Source organism: Strongylocentrotus purpuratus, unplaced genomic scaffold (genome assembly GCF_000002235.5).
Source record: "Strongylocentrotus purpuratus isolate Spur 01 unplaced genomic scaffold, Spur_5.0 spur5_scaffold_1, whole genome shotgun sequence".
Taxonomy (NCBI): Eukaryota; Metazoa; Echinodermata; class Echinoidea; order Camarodonta; family Strongylocentrotidae; genus Strongylocentrotus; species Strongylocentrotus purpuratus.
Window position 1 is genome coordinate 1666848 of NW_022145594.1, and position 17219 is coordinate 1684066.

At 37.8% G+C, this 17219-nt stretch overlaps 1 long non-coding RNA gene across 1 annotated transcript; it reads left to right on the forward strand.

Annotated features, from left to right (window-relative positions):
• Positions 1-14971: 14971 nt before the first annotated feature.
• Positions 14972-16839, forward strand: LOC115921450. Its single transcript, XR_004062868.1, has 3 exons — positions 14972-15006; positions 15797-15982; positions 16655-16839. It is a non-coding gene; the product is annotated as an uncharacterized LOC115921450 (long non-coding RNA).
• Positions 16840-17219: the final 380 nt, after the last annotated feature.

Consider the following 17219-nt stretch of genomic DNA (forward strand, 5'->3'; position numbering starts at 1 on the left):
TTTGATTAAACATCGATAACTCTCGGTTTCGTTTTTTTCTGGGACGCACTGGAGAGCTAGAAAGAGAAAATGTGCGCTATATGGTGCACGTCAGTGTTTTGGTGTGTAAGAAAAAGAAAAAGAAAGAGAGAGAGACGGGGAGAGAGAAAAGGAGGAAGGGGGAGAGAAAGGGGATGAGAGGGAAGAGAGATAGAGAGAGAATAGGAGAGGAGGACGGGAGAGAGAGAGAGAGAGAGAGAAGGGGAGAGGCGGTGGAAAAGAGAGAGGGTGGGGGAGTATGACAGTTGAGGAAAAAGCTAGAGTTCGTTATGAGCGGGAAAGAGAGAGAGAGAGAGGGGGGATAGGGAGAATACTATAATTATAAAATAATGTGTTAATATGGCTTGGTTTTGAATTACAAAGCAAAAGAATAAATGAAGCAAATAAAAATACATGAAAATGTACAGCATGAATTCATCATGAGATAGGGAGGAACATAAAAAGGGATTAGAAAAGAGTTGGCTAATCCCATTTGAACATGTGTACAAGAAAAGAAAAAAGAAAAGAACTGGGCTGTAGGGAAAGGAAGAAAGTTTTGTTTTCTAATTCAATTTCAACATTCTTCCACAAATGCTAGAACACAACATGCATAAGAATACATACACACAAACCATGGAAAGATAAGAAATACGTTCAGGAGAAAACGTAGGTTTCGTCAATAATATGTACATGTAATGGAAAGGGGAAGTAGGAAGCCGGAAAGTAAAAATTATTTGATTGCGTAGTTTAACAACGTGTTTGAATGAAATAAGAAGATACACACTAACTTAATATTTGTGTAGATAAAAGTACTGGCTTGTGAACAAATACACCACAGTGGGAGATTGACCCAGATTGTACGTCACAGATACGTCACTAATATCTCAAATCAAATATTTACCTAAAAGAAACCCATTTAATTGTGCCGAGCTGATTGTAGTTCTGTTTGTATTCTATTTCACTTCCTCTTTCTTTTTGTTACCGAAACTCAATAAGCAAACTTGTTTCGTTCGGGCTTAATACCTTATTCACACCAATGAGACCAACACCAGACAGAAAACAGACCAAACAGAACATTGCATTAATAATAATGATAGTAATCTGGATTTATGTAGCGCTTCATACGAAATACCGTTTCTAAGCGCTTTACAGATATTTTTGACCCCGATCATTGGATTAATTCACGCACAATGTGCACCATCTCTACTCTCTGGGGATTATTCCTACAATATGGTCACCATGAGGGCATGTAGTAATTACTAACATGAAGCCTATTGTCATCCTACATGTCCCCATTTCTCTCGTAGATAGTAATGGCAAATGTAGATCAATGCCTTACCAAATAACATTAGTGCCGTTACGGGGATCAAACCCACGACCTTCACATTTTAGTTCAATTGCTTGAACCACTCGACTACGCCACCTCTAAAGGCTAAGAGTCTGTCTGTGTGGAGTCGGTTTGGCGGTGTGACTGACGTATTAGAGTGTATACACTGTGGAATGTGTTTGTTTGAAAAATTCTATCAGAATGGTGGTTGTCGCTTTTCCCCCTCTATTACAAAAGGAAAATGTGTACATGAATGGTAATTGCGCACAACAAAGCGTGTTCACTTTGATATAAGATATATAAATGAGAGGCGTATTTTACTTCACGTCATTATAAAAAAAAGCCTTCTGTTTACCGCTTCGTATCTGAACGAGGCTTTACTGTGTTTTACCTCGAAAGCAAAGAGGAACTATATATCAATACATTAGGTCTGCACGTGATAATCTTTCCTCTGTGACTTAATCCTTCACATCAAAATCCTGTATTGAAATCCACTGGTTTCGTTTCTGTTCAGAATCTTAAGAGGAAATATTAAATTTCAAGTGTGCAATCAATGTCGTTGATATTTATGTTAGATAAAGTAGACTCCTGGTCACGTGATTGCACTGTGAAAGAAAGTATCTGGAAGGATTGTGTAAAGGTTGAAAATGCATTACTTGAGGCGTACAGTGAGGTTTTGGAATGATACAATTGAACAGAAATTGACCCTTTCTTGTGAAAGATTACATGCATCGAACACAGAAATTGGTTTATGGGACTACACATATATATTCGGTCGAACATTTCAAGCTATTCCTCGTCATATTATCGGACACGAGGGCATTTAAGGACCACTCCTTTCCATTGGACGTTTCTACATGATATTCTTCCAAACAACTAAATTTAAAAAGAATTCAAGAAATCTCACGAAGTATATTTTCTCGTTATCAAGACTCAACCTTTTCTGGAAATACAATACCAAAAAGATTAAAGTCAACACGTCTCAAGCATTTTAGTAGGGACGGTCAAAGGGACTTCCCCCTTTTCACAGAACCATTTCATAAAGGCAGTCCAGTTATAACACTTGTTCGACGATCACGTGGATCCAGTGGATCTATCAAATATTGGACATGCACAAGAGCAATAGACCATGCATCAAAACAAATAACTAATGCCACGGAATGGCATGACAAGCTTTGGAGTGCTGATATCAAACTGAGCACCCACAAGCGTTCTGAAACTTTTTGTTTGGCGTGTATTGTGAATAAGTGTTTAACATAACAATAGCAATAGATGATGTATCAAAGCAGAAAAATGATACCACACAAAAGCAGTAAAAGCCTTTGACTGCTCTATTGTGATTAAGTCTCGCGGAACGAACACAATACATCTACATGTACATAATATCGGTATGATATGATCATTCCATACGGGATATATGAAAAGGAATAAACACGGTAGAAACTCAGTCAGACTTGTTCTCTGGTTAAGGACTGTTCATAATAGCCAGGAATACGACAAGACACAAGTGCTGCATATACGTCATAATAAGTGCTTTCAGCCATTTCCTTCTTCTGATACTGCTTTCCTGACATATCGCCAGAATGAAGTTTACGTCATATCAATTCATATTTGTCGTCATTCACGTAGTCACCTCGTCTCACTCTATCTGTAAGTATATGTTAGAAAGGCAGTCATTCTATGAAGGGAAGTCATCCAGAAATAATCAAAGGGTTTTCCTAAATAGAGCCATATAATATATATGTATAGATAACGTTTATTTTATGACTGATGTCAGTGAGCTAACAACGTTGGTCTGAGGGAAAATAGATTCCTGTGTTTCGTTTATGTAGTCTCATGTTTCTTGGCTTATCTTAATCATATCTAATTTAGTTTCTTTAAATAAAAGGTTTATATGATACAGTGTCATAGGTTTGGGGGTACGTGCCCCCCTTCAACTCCTTCAATGACGAAAAGAAGAGAGAGGGGAGGAGGTAGAGAGAGAGAGAGAGAGAGAGAAAGAGAGAGAGGGGGGGAGAGAGAGAGAGAGAGAGAGAGAAAGAGAGAGAGAGAGGGGTAAAGAGAGAGAGAGAGGGGTAAAGAGAGAGAGAATGAGAAGGAGAAACCGGGAAAGAGAGAGAGAGAGATGAGAGAGAGAAAGAGAGGTAAAGAGAGAGAGAAAGAGAGAGGTAAAGAGAGAGAGAATGAGAAGGAGAAACCGGGATAGAGAGAGAGAGAGAGAGGGGTAAAGAGAGAGAGAGAGGTAAAGAGAGAGAGAATGAGAAGGAGAAACCGGGATAGAGAGAGAGAGAGAGAGGGGTAAAGAGAGAGAGAGAGGTAAAGAGAGAGAGAATGAGAAGGAGAAACCGGGATAGAGAGAGCTAGAGAGAGATGAGAGAGAGAAAGATGGGATAGAAAGATGAGAAAAATGAGATGAAAAGAAAAATCATATGAGCCACCCCCCCCCCCCCCCCCCCCCCTTCTCACATCGCCATACCCGATGTCTTTGTTAACTCGTATTCCTTTCTACCTCACGAAACACCGATAAATAATATTTTCTATTCAAACAGTATTGTGTGTGTATTGAACTTGTAAGCTCTATTTGCAATATACCCAAGCACGAGGCTATGTCATCATGCTAAATGTGCTTACGGCAATACTTTATTTCAGTCGTGGTAATGCTTGGTTCTACCTTTCATAACGACTGCGAAATATGATTTAAAGAGAATACTCTCATATTTGTTTAGCCTAAGATTCATGAGCCTGAGTGTGCAAAGATTATAATCTATTATAACATGATGACGTGGATCCTAAAAAAAATGATTGGTTGAAAGCGTACACGTGACCAGGCATTAATTCTGCCTAACGCGTAATTTGGATAAGGACCGGTCAATAGTAAAATCATGTTATAAAACATCATTTTATAGAATAAATAAAGCATAATCTTATAAACAATTATACACATCATTTGTTCGGGCATTAGTAAAATTACCCACACTCGGTACCTTCAAAACAGTCCAAACAGCCTCGGCTACCGCCTCGGGCATGTTAGACTGTTCCAAAGGTACCTTGTGTGGGTAATTCTTGAAAAATGCCCTCGACGCTATAAATTATTTGTATACTATCGAATGAATATATTAATAATAATGTTAGGAATGTAAATCGTATACAGTAATTAGTCTTATGTTCATGGGTTTCATTCTGACTCTAAAGAGTATGAATCTGTTAATGTGTAACGAAATTCTTTTAATGAAAGTAATTAACAATAATGATGATGATGATGATGATAACAATAATAATAATAATACTGAAAATAATTTTGGAAACAATTATAATAAAACTAATAATTATATTTTTGATAACAATAATAACAAAACTAATAATCATATTTATAATAACAAAAACTAGTATTGATGGTAATGATAACAATGATAAAAACTTATTTTTTGGTGTATTTAGCGCTTAAAAGAAAACAAATGTATCTATACGCTTTACAAATATATTACAGAATACGCAAAAACATGATATTTTTGTTAGTACCTCTTTCACGCGAATCAAGTTTATATATCAGGTCAGCATTTGGTTAAATCATGGAGACTGGGCGGGTTTATCTGAGTATTACACGTACAAGTTAAATAACTTTGGAATCAGATAGTTTACATTTCTGGATCTAAGAACATGGGTGGGCTGCTATAAATACAAAGATATACTTAAAGGTATATTAAGTGTACTGATGAATATATGTAATATTTACAGCTACTTAAAGCATGCATAATAGAGCAAAGTAGCATATATGCAATCATGTTTATCCTAACATTCACGAAGCTGTGTTATTATTGACAAATGCAGAAGAAGAGGGAAAAGTCTCTCAAGGTTTTGTGACTAGACTCTGCACTTATATTTGTTATCTACAACCTGAAAATGTGGAATGTTTGTTTTGCGGTCTCTCTTACGTCCTGTGAATAAGGATGTGTTTGGTTTCAATTACTTGTTCAATGAATGCGTTTAATTGTGTGACCACAATTACGTTGAATTTGATCAAGTTGACTGTTGACCTTGATAACTAATATGACTCAATCAACGTTTTTTAAGAGCATTTGTCATAGTATTGTAAACATATGACTGAAGAAAAAGAGCAAAAACGTGTTTTGTATCTTAGCCTGTCTGAGTGAAGGTATAAATTAAGGGAGGTGTCACCACTTTCTACGGGGCACTGCATGTTCTATGTTCTGATATTGGTTGTTGTTTTGTTTTTGTGTATTGAAGTTCATACCTATAAAAGTGATATATACAAAGAAGTTGAAGAGAAATCAACGTATACCATGATAATGATAATTTGATATGTGGCGGAGTTGCAGATGCCGGACTCGTTTCCGCACCCCCTCAATTATCTGGCACACACAGAAGAAAAGCTATGATATATAATAAACTAGAGGTCTTGTGGTCTAATGGAAAAGTCACCGGACTGTAGGTCACTACCGTCTTTTTACCAGACGTTCATCTAAATTTGCCACTCTCCATCCAGGTCAGGTGTCAATTGGTCCGTGATGACATTAAGGGGAAACCTTGTTCCCCCTTAAAGGTATACTTTGTCCCATTGCAGGCCCACCAAATGAAAAGGTTAAGTTCCAACGGCATTTGAAAGACAATACTAATTTAGAACTTCCCTAAAAAAAATGGGGCGGGGGGTTGAAAATGTCTAAGTGGGAAAATAATGACTATTAGCTGTCGAATCGACTTAGGAGCTATATAGCCAGTAAGTAATAGTCTGATTTTTCAGACCATTGTACCGAATTGTCGTACATTTTATGCTGCGCAAAGATTCAATCAGTTTAATTTTGGCCATTACAAGAAGTGGGTTATTGATGTAGACAAATGCTCATGTACCCTTTACAGCTCATTTTATGTATGTTATTACCAAAGATGAAAAAAGCCAGTCAGTCACTCAATAGTTTCTGACAGTGAAGTCTAGCAAATACACAGGTTTTCTTGCATAATTTGTATATTAGGACAATGCTAACGTTTAAATTTCGCAGATAGGACATACATGAAATATTCATAATTCCTGCAAAGTTCTACATAATTTGATGTTGGCTGCAAAAGGGACATAGTATCTTTAAAGGGATAGTTGAGTTCTGTTGCAGAGGGCGCTACACACAAAAAAAAATGATCAAAATCGGTTCAGAGACGGCTGAAATATCCATAAATATAACGATTTCTAATACTTGTGTACCACCACAAATATTAGATAATTTCAAAAAGCCGTTGAAAAAACGAAATAGCGCCTTTTACGTTGTATTTCAGCCAATGCCGATGTTTGCTTTTTGTTGGCATTTTCGTATTGGTTATATTACGCACAACCAGCCGGCCCATGTATTGTTATTTTTAATTAAATAATTAATTAACGGTCACCGTATTTTGGGGGAAATGGGGCTGAATTGGTATGATCTTATTGGCAAAATTCCACACATTTTGGGGTTTAAAATTACCTTCATAGCAATTTTAAAGAGAAGGTTGAGTTCTGGGAAGAGGTGAAAAATAATTTGTGAGCGTTATCATTCTTATTATGCAAGTGTGGAAGAACATCAGATAAGACATGTTACCTGAAAAGCATGACTCTTCAAATGCCTTCATATTCTAAATATGTCATGTAACGTCGTAAAAATCCAGGGTAGGATTTTTACGCCACGTGTTCATGTATTTCCATATACAGCTTTCTGTGTACAGGTAACTTTACCAAGACTTGGCCAAATTTCTTATCATTTTGAGGATTCCAGAACCTTGCAATACACACAAATTCTTATATGCTAGATGATCAACCTTTTCTGGTCGATTCCACACCGTTTCTTTCACAATGCAATCGCATGACCAAAACTCAACTTCATCTTTAAGTTCTAAAAGGGCACTAGAAATTTCATAAATTACAATAAGAGCAATAACCATGCACTTTGAAGGCATTTGCGGTCTGAAAACAGAACTCAACTATCCCTTGAATTGATCCTTGTTCCCCTAGAAAAAGACATCAGAGAGATGAAAACTTTTTTTTTCTAGGAGTGGTATTTGTTTTTGTTTTAATAGAAACTACTTAATCAAAATCAACCAAAGGTAATTTCATTCGCATTTTGCGTCATATATTGAAATGTGCGAGCACAACAGTCATGTGCTAGGTAAACGGAACATGATTTCTATTAGACAACAATAGAATATTGAAATTGCCCATGAGTTGATTTCTCGGAAGTAGTTGTGATCATTTTTCTATAATATATCCTCTCCACAGGTTTGATTTCAGCTAGCTGTGCCATGCCAAACCCCATACCTAACACCATAACAAACTTACCAAACCAAACGCTGGATACAGGTTCTTATATCACATGGCAATGCAGTGATGGATACATGATGGATGGCCTGACAAACACTGCTGTGTGGGTGTGCTTAGAGGACGGGTCTTGGCTGGGTCATAAACCCACTTGCAAAGGTAATGGCTTCACATGCTCAAATAAATCAATCTAAATCAGCGCATTATATAGAGATTAAAACAAAAATATATATGTTACTATGAATTGAGAAGGAAAAAAAACACATTGCATGACTTAAGTTTACAAATAATAGACATGTATCAAACTGTATATGAAAGATATTGTATTTGTGTCTTATAGTTTTTGATAACTCATCTTTATTAATTATGATTTACATTGGCTCTTACATTGTACCTACAACAATTTCCAGAAAAATTATACATTTCTTCTTCTGTGAAGTAATTAAAATTGGTATGATATTCACTCGTACTGTTAATAAGCGGTATGGTTTTCTTAGATTAGCTGATAAACAATCGATGACATGATAATTACACGATCATAAAGACATCCGAGAAAACCCCTTCAGGACGATTTCCATACCATATTGCATAACCATTATATTTCTTGTTTGGATTATGTAATACGTCATTGTAATGTCTTGTAATATTTCAAAAGATGGCGTACAAGACCATGGGAATGGTCCACTAACATATTGAAATGTATGCATACTCTTTGAATACAGGTTGTTCTTGAGAAATCGAGAGCTTGTTCGAGGCTTGCTCTACAAAGCAACGAGTAATGTATGCAGATTGGATTCCAAGTATTGCATTGCATTTATCCCAAACAGGTTAATGTAATAGCTCGTCACTATATGTCCCCAGGAAAGAAACATCCATAAATTTGAATATTTTAGTAAACCGATGTATTGCCTTAGATTGCTTTTTCGAAAGTAGGTGCGATGATGTTTAATAATCATTAATCATGTTTTTTGGCAGCTATTGAGTGTCCAGCGCCTCCCATAGCTGCTTATTCCGAGCTCGATCCTCTATTGGCTGACACACACATTGTAAACCAGACGATATCATATAACTGCAGCAGCAGTGAATACACTCTGCTTGGAAGTAACTTGAATAGATGTCTACAAGATGGCACATGGGAGAATGATCCACCAGTCTGTCAAAGTAAGTATACAAATCGAATTCAACGTGGCAACGTGTATTGTTACTATTGTCTGATACCTGTTTTTGGCACACATCCTTATGAGTTAAAGACATAAGGCTAAAATTTGCTACTTATATATTCAACTTTGTGAGAAATCTAGAAAACAGCACAGCTTTAGCTTTTACAATATTGCATTAGAAACATGAATCGGTTCATGTATTTGCAGGGAAATTTTGCATGCATAAGAAACGGTCTAACATGACAAAATGAACTGAAAGTGTCGGGGAGAGACACGATTCCTCTCTTCCATTTTTCTTAAAAGCGACTATACCTGGTTACTGGTTATGCCGGTATTTAACGTCAACTATAAATTACGAAATGAAATTTCTTATATTATACACATAGAGCCTTGATATGTACCTTCCTCTTCTTTAGTTTGTCCAAAATGGGGTTGCCGTTATCCTATTCTTAAAAGTGACGATAATAATAATGGCTTCTTGTATAGCGCACATGTTCATCATGCAGTGACGCTCCTGCCTTTCAAACATAATAATTTACCCCGGTCAAAGCCGAACGGCCAAATATGTAGTGGACTGTGTTCCAGTAATTCGGGTTCACATCTAAACCTGGGTGGCAAGTGGCAAATGTGGATTAATATCTGAATTACCAAAGGACGTTTTACCCCGGGTAGGGATTTGAAAATTCAACCTTTTAATGGAAAGTCAAGTAAATGAACCACTATGCCACGGCACCTCAACATATAGACTTATCAAACATGAAACTATTGTAAACGTCAGCAGAGAGAAGCATAGATTTTCATATTTATCCATGGTATTGTCTTTTGTACGAAGGTGTTTTTTTTTAAGGAAATGTTTTTTCTAACCATATATTCTCAAAGGACAGTGTGATACAGCCGATACTAGACGTTACACTAATCTCACCTGCTTTCGTACAAGTAATATGGAGAGAACGTGGGAAGACTCATCTAACTTCTGCTATGATGATAACGGGGAGTTACTTGCCACAGTAAAAGATGTTGACATGCAGAACTTCATTGCCCAATTAACTCAAGAAAACCTTGGCGATAACGTCTGGATCGGTGCAAGGGAAGGTCTAGACTGGAAATGGAGACAAAGTAAATACTTTATTTGTTAAGAACATTCAAGTTTTAATCTAAACTAAATGGAATCATGGTTACGTATGCGTAATACATAAATAAGGGGAAAAGATTTCATCAAGACATAAATAATTTCGGCAAGTTCGCGTTTAAGAACTTCTTTTTCATTTTCAAATTTTAGAAAATGGACAGTTGGTATTCGGCTTAGCAACGTCAGTACCTTTGGCATGTTTTGGGGGTAATTGTGTTCGTGTAAACCTGTGTATGGTATATGACACAAGCTCGTTCATCAAGAGTAAATGAGCGGATATCTATGCATTGTAATTTTATACCTGATTATGTCATGAGCATGAGAACTGAGAAAAATGGCTTTTTAACGTCAGCTTATAAGATTTCTGACAGTGGTTATCCATATTTATTAATCAGGTGACGAATACATCGATCGCTTCTTTTGGCAGATAGCATACCCTGATTCAAGCTCGGGAGATTGCATCGAGTTATCAAATCAGAATGATTTAGGTGAATTTGCATGGAGTCCTGGGTCACCAGGAGACGAGATTGGTGTGTTATGCCAATATGGTGAGTATAGGCAACTTCGGCTCGGAAGTAATCACTTTTGTTAATGACCTCCGTTCTCGCGGCATGAAATTTACCCTTACGATTTCCGGCACTCAAGTTGTTGTGATTCAGTACTTTCGCTGGATGGAATTTTCGCGATTCCTTACCTCTCGCAAATTTGGAATCGTACCTTTTTCGTATTACTTTTACTTAGGCCTACAATTTATTAATATCTCGGAGATTTGAAAGGAGTCTTGAATACAACAAGTTGAGCGGACGAGAGAGTGAGGCGTTACCTAAATGTCCATCGTTCCAGTAAACATTACGAATATGAAATCGTTACTAAATTTTATTTAACTACAGATATTCCAATTACGAGTGTTGAATAGTATAGATATAATGACTGCTATAAGAGGAATAGTTGTTTTATAGGCTCAATTCGATTTTTGTGTTTTAAAATCCTTCCCATTGAGATTGCACGCATCCCTATGCAGTCCTGCATTGCGCGATCCTGCAAAATGAGTCAATGTTTTTATTTCCAAAGCGAGATTCAAACCTTTAATTGCTTGTAATCCTGAAGGCAGGGGCGTCGCTGAAGGGGATGGGGAGTTGTGGGGGTGCCCCCCCCCCCCCCACCTGTCAGGATTTTGACGGTAAAATTGCGCTGCTGTCGGAAAAAATGAGAAAAGGGGGAGGGGGAAATAAGAGGGAAAGGGAAAGGAAAAAAAGGAAAAGAAAGGAAAGGAAAGAGAAGAGAAGAAAGAAGGAGATAAAAGAAAAAGAGGAAGAAGAGGAAAGAAAGGAGAAAAGGGGAAAAAAGGAGAAAAAGGAGAAAAGGAAATAAAAGAAACAGGGGATGACAGAGAGGAGAGAGAGAGACGGGGTAAGAGAGAAAGGGGGATGTTGGGAGGAGTCGCCACGTCGAGGGCGCAAGAAAGATACGCATAGATAAATATGTTGCTGTGTCGGGTCCGCTGTGTCGGTATTCTTGCTCGATCCTCGTGTACTATATCAATGCAGAGGTTTGAAGTCGGTGACATGTATTATGTCGATCGGCCGGCAAGTTTTGTCCTCTACGAACTGTGACTTTTTATCAGACAATTAAACATTTTTGAAATTCAGACAATGATTAAGGAGTTGACTGTACAACGAATCGTCTTCTCGCGTGTCGCGCGGAAAGGGGGAACTGAATTCACTGAGACATGGATTAAGAGTCGAAAACAGTACAACATTTCGTCTTCTTTCTTTTATAATTTAATGAAACGTCAAAGCTTTCGCGCTTCGCGCGGGAGAGGGGAAACTGAATTCATTCAAGGATTAAGAGTCGAGAACGGTACAACGAATCGTCTTACTCTAATAATTGAATGAAATGTCAATGCTTCTGCGCTTCGCGCGGGAGGGAGGGGGGAATGAATTTAGGCAAGGATTAAGAGTAATAATTCAATGATACGTCAAAGCTTCGCGCGAGAGGGGGCAAACAGAAATGAAACGTTAAATCTTCCGCGCTTCGCGCGGAAGAGGGGAAACTGAAATCAGACTAGGATTCAGAGTCGAAAACGGTACAAAGAATCGTCTTCTTTCTCTAATAATTTGATTAAATGTGAAAGCTTCCGTGCTTCGCGCGGGAGGGGGGAGGGGACTGAATTCTGACAAGGATTAAGATTTGAAAACAGTACAACGAATCGTCTTCTTTCTCTAATAATTTAATGAAACGTCAAAGCTTCTGCGTTTCGCACAGGAGGGGGGGGGGAACTGAATTTAGGCAAGTATTAAGAGTAATAATTTAACGAAACGTCAAAGCTTCCGCGCTTCGCGCGAGAGGGGGCAAACTGAAACCAGACAAGGATTACGAGTAGGAGGTGCGAAACAAGAATTAAGAGTCGGGAACGGTTCATCGAATCATCTTCTTTATCTAATAATTTAATGAAATGTCAAAGCTTCCGCGAGGGGGGAAATGAAAAAAAATTAGCTCGTGACCCCGGGTTCATAGGGTTAAATTTGTAGACATTGGGACATAGGCATTAATTTATTTGTCGGTAATTGGTGGCTAGTTTTGTCGGTAATCGGTGGCCTCTACCCCCCCCCCCCCCCCCCCCCACTGAAAAAGGTCTAGCGACGCCCCTGCCTAAAGGTGATACAAAAAAGAGGTGTCATATGAAAGAGGAGGTTTATCTCCATATTTCCAAAGGGGCGACATCTCGTCATTACATGTAGATCTAGGCCTACAACCGAGATCGGTGGTCGTCTGTATTGTTTTTGTAGCGACCAAATTAATCGCACAAAAATTGTATAGTAGCCGCGCTCGCTGCGCACAGGGGATCGCAACCATTGTCCTGGCACCCGGGATCTTGCTAGAATATCACTCATGAACGGGGATCGCAGCAAAATTTAACTATTTTCTTGGTACCCGGAATCTCGCGGGAATATCACTCATGAACTATTGACTATTGTCCGTCTCTTTACGGGAGAATGGATAAAATCACGACTGCAATTTCGACCAATCAGATGGCTAGATTTCTAAAGAGAGGTATATAAAAAAAACAATACTCGACATTGGAAGATAAATAACTTGATTTTATACAACGAGTCCCAGCGCTCAAAATACACAGGGGCGATGGGCAATTCGCCCCCGTGAGCTCCATAATCGCCCCCGTCAGGTTGCTCACGCGGGCGATTGCAAAATTAAAAATCGCCCCAGTGGAATTATAAAATAAAGATTATCTTTTCTGATATAACTCTAACACAATATTGAGTATCAATTTTCAAACCTTAAACCAATGAAATGGAACTTAAATGGCGCTTTCTCTCTCATCTCTATGAGTATTACCGATACAAACAACGAAAGCTCGCAGTGCAGCTAGTACGGCCGTCAGCATTGGCTATACGGCGCCGGTAGTATCAGTGTGCACGCTGACGCTCAATATCTGCTGGAGCTGGAGACGATCGTGCAAGGACTGAAACATGGAGAAGTTTTTCGTTGTGAAAGTGTCAATCCTCTGAAATCTGGTTATTCTAAAAGACCAGCAAATAATGTAACTCGACCAGTAAATCAATATTGAGAAGAAGATCACTAAAGATGTTGCTGGGGCGGATCTAGGCGGTTTAGGGGGTTTAACCCTCCCCCTCCCCCCTTGGACTGCCAAATGAAAATGTGATGTGCATAGAAAAATGCTATCATGTGCCAGACCTACAAAGTATTAGTAGATGTCAGTAGATGCCAGGAAAACATCACTAACGGAGGTTCAAAATAGCACCCAAAAAATCGCGAGAAGGCTCACGGGGCTCTTTTTTATTGGAAGAGCCCCCGTGGACAAAAAAATAATTTGAGCCCTGACAACGACCCTGTGATATTTTCCAATTCATAGACACAGAAAAACTGTTATGAAACTTTACATTTCGTTCGTATGTATGCCGTATTAAAAAGCATTATGTTTCCAATGTGTGCAGATCCCGGCCGAAATGAAATTTGAGTAAAAGCATTTATGTATCCCAAAGACACAGATTAGAATCATCAATCGCTGATAATTAATTGGCAACTCTTTTATGTGTTAGAGCAACTCATTTTGTTCATGATTTATTATTTGTTAAAGTCTGTTTTTTCTAGAAAGATAGTTCATGCAACTGTCGAATCATGTTTGTGTAATCTTTAGATCGATCTTGCCAGAGAGTTGGACTTAATCAATCTGACATGGTACTAGAATACATGGACACCTGTTTCCAATTCCTGGATGTTTCGAGGAACTGTGATGACGGGGCCGAAGAGTGTAATGGGAGAGGAGGATCTATGGCTGAAATACTCGATGAGAGCACTAATGCTTTATTGCTGGACCGAGCCCTGTATCTGAGAGACAAAGGCGTAAATACGGCCTGGTGGATCGGTGGTTATGACGAAGACGATGGACGGTCCTGGTATTGGTCTGATAGTAAGTCATCATAAACAACTGTGTCCTCGATACTATATAAGTCAGACTTTGAGCAGTATTAGGGATCAAAGCTTGTGAACGAAAGATTTGTTTTTGTTAACTTATCACTTTCTATCAAGCACACATATCGATGATAGATTAAAAACCAAATTGAAACTGGTTTATATTATTTTGTTATCTGAATAAGCCATATCTATTTGTTGTTAGCATATCTTTTTCTCTCTCCAAAATAACAATTACTTTTCAAATTTCGAGGGATATCAAACAAAATTAGTTCAAGGATTTGCTTGGGATATTATCAAGTTATTGAAAACTGCGATATGATAATCATTATGTATATACTGTGCGTGACTCTAATAATGTGACATTATTTTCAAAGAAGACAACGAATTCAGATGCATGTTTTATCCACATGAATTGGCTTGTTACTGATTAGTATAATACTGTTTACATGTGTAATATATTCATCTGCTTTACCGTCTTTAGAAACTCGAGTCATCTATGAGGCATGGCGCGCGGACAGACCTAATGACGACAATCGTCACTGTGTAGAAATGAGGAAGAACCAGAACTACATGTGGGATGATTCACGTTGTGGAGGTACAAGACGGACGTTATGTCAAATAGGTTAGTAAATTATAGGTAACAAAACCGTCTTTATTATGACTATCAATTTTGTTACCATGGTTAAATCAATATGCATGTGCAATCTTTTTGGATAACATGATGGAAGTTTATTTCAAACATGTAATCATGATAATTATTAGTTAGAGACTGTTAACTAAGTTTCACTGTTAACACCCAAATTTCAAGGTGTGATAACAAACATTCAAGGTGTTCGAAAAGATAATGTGTAAAATTTGCGTTTAGGATGATCCTAGCTTTTCCTACCGATCACTGTTTGAATTATTAAATATGATTATCATTTAACGGGAGAGGGTCGTCAGTTTCCATGTACAGAAGGCCATAATTCGCTGACACCAGATTTCGTGGAAATTCCACTAATGGATGTACAAGTCTGCACACAGAAAACCCGTAGTCTCATCAAGACATACCACCCCACCCCACCCCATCTCTCTCGGATAGTCTCCGGGTGAGGGAAACGTAAAATAATGACTTTATAATAGGGGGAATGGGTGTAAAATGCAAAGCATTACATAAAGCCTGTTTGTCATAAAACTTAAAACGACAAACTGGCTCCTTATCGACTCCAAATCGACCGACTACATTGGTCATTCAAGATAATTCAACTTTTGTTCGCTCCATTATCGGGTTGGTGTTTGTCTCACTGGAACTTTAAACTGCAGTTTAAATGCAACCTAATTCTAGTGGCACTTATTATCTAACGTTATCTTTGTCAAACTGATGAATGGACAGGAATTCTAGGGACATTTTTAAATTTATTCCATGTTTTCAGGAATTCCTGCATGCGGTGACCCAGGTGAACCTTTGCATGGTAATCGTTTACCAGACGATAGAACGACCTACTCTGTCGATGCCACTCTTCATTTCACCTGTCAGGAGGGCTATACATTATCTGGAGAAAGTGTTTTAAGGTGTATGAATAATGGAGCATGGAATCATCAAAGACCATCGTGTGAAGGTAAAGTGATTGCTAATAAATACTAATTTAATCTTATTTACCCATAGAGTAGCCACATCAGCATCAACAGTGCTTTCACTCATGTTCCTGTAGGTCCTTGAAATAATATTACCCAGTAATTGCTAAGAGCCTATTTACACCTGGCTGCATGTTTGCAAATGTGGAGTACGGTCTTGCCAAAGGACAATTATGCCAGGTTGATATCCGAAGCCTCAACAAATGAAATAAAATTTAAGGGGAATGAAGTATACAATACCATATTTTGTTCCTCAAAACGCATGAGAGGTATCGTTTTAACGTTTGCAGGTGATATTCCGTATTTCATAAACATTCTCTATTTGTAGCCATGCTTTAAGACAGGGGTTTAAATGCTAGCGTAATGACAACTATCAAACTTCAGTAATATGCGGCTGAAAATCTGTTTGATTCAGAATTCATGAAGATAGACGTCGTAGAATTTAATCAACATTATTACCGTTAATATAATTATTTTCATGAAGGATTACAATAAGGTTTGCTCATGTTAGAGTTATAGTGATAAATAAACTAATTTTTATTTTATTTTAATTGTACCAACACTTTGTTTGGATGTCAAGAGAAACATTAGCATCCCTTAATGAACAATAGACAAGGACATGATATTTATCTAGTCTCTCCTGTTTTCCTGAATAGCTGTCGAGTGTGAGGGAAGCCCACCAGACGTCGCCCTTGCATCCAACATGATACTAGGATCAGCGTATCAAGATATAGCTCTATACACCTGTCAAGATGATTATATTCCTGATAATGAACCAATCAGCTTCTGTCAGCATACAGGCACATGGAGTCCCCCTAACTTTACTTGTTCAGGTAAGATGATATTTATTTATTTAATTGAATATTTATCTATCATTTATTTATTTAGTTATTTAGTTATTAACTTATTTATTAATTAATTTTGTTATATTTATACACTTAATTATTCTGAGTTCTGTATACAGTAGTCACAATAGTCTATTCACAACATCTAAAATGCTTTGTTAGAGAGCCCTGTGTGGAAGGCAGGTAGAATGGTTTGTTGATTTATTTTACATGACTGCTAAGGTAGCATACGTCTGCTTGTAAGTAAGGAAAAAGTGACCGATGTATTTAAGTCCACTCCGAGATATTTGGTATTTACCTAATAATAATAATAATGATAATAATACGAATAATATTGTTTTCTACTCCCAGAACTCAGCCCGTGTTACAGTAACCC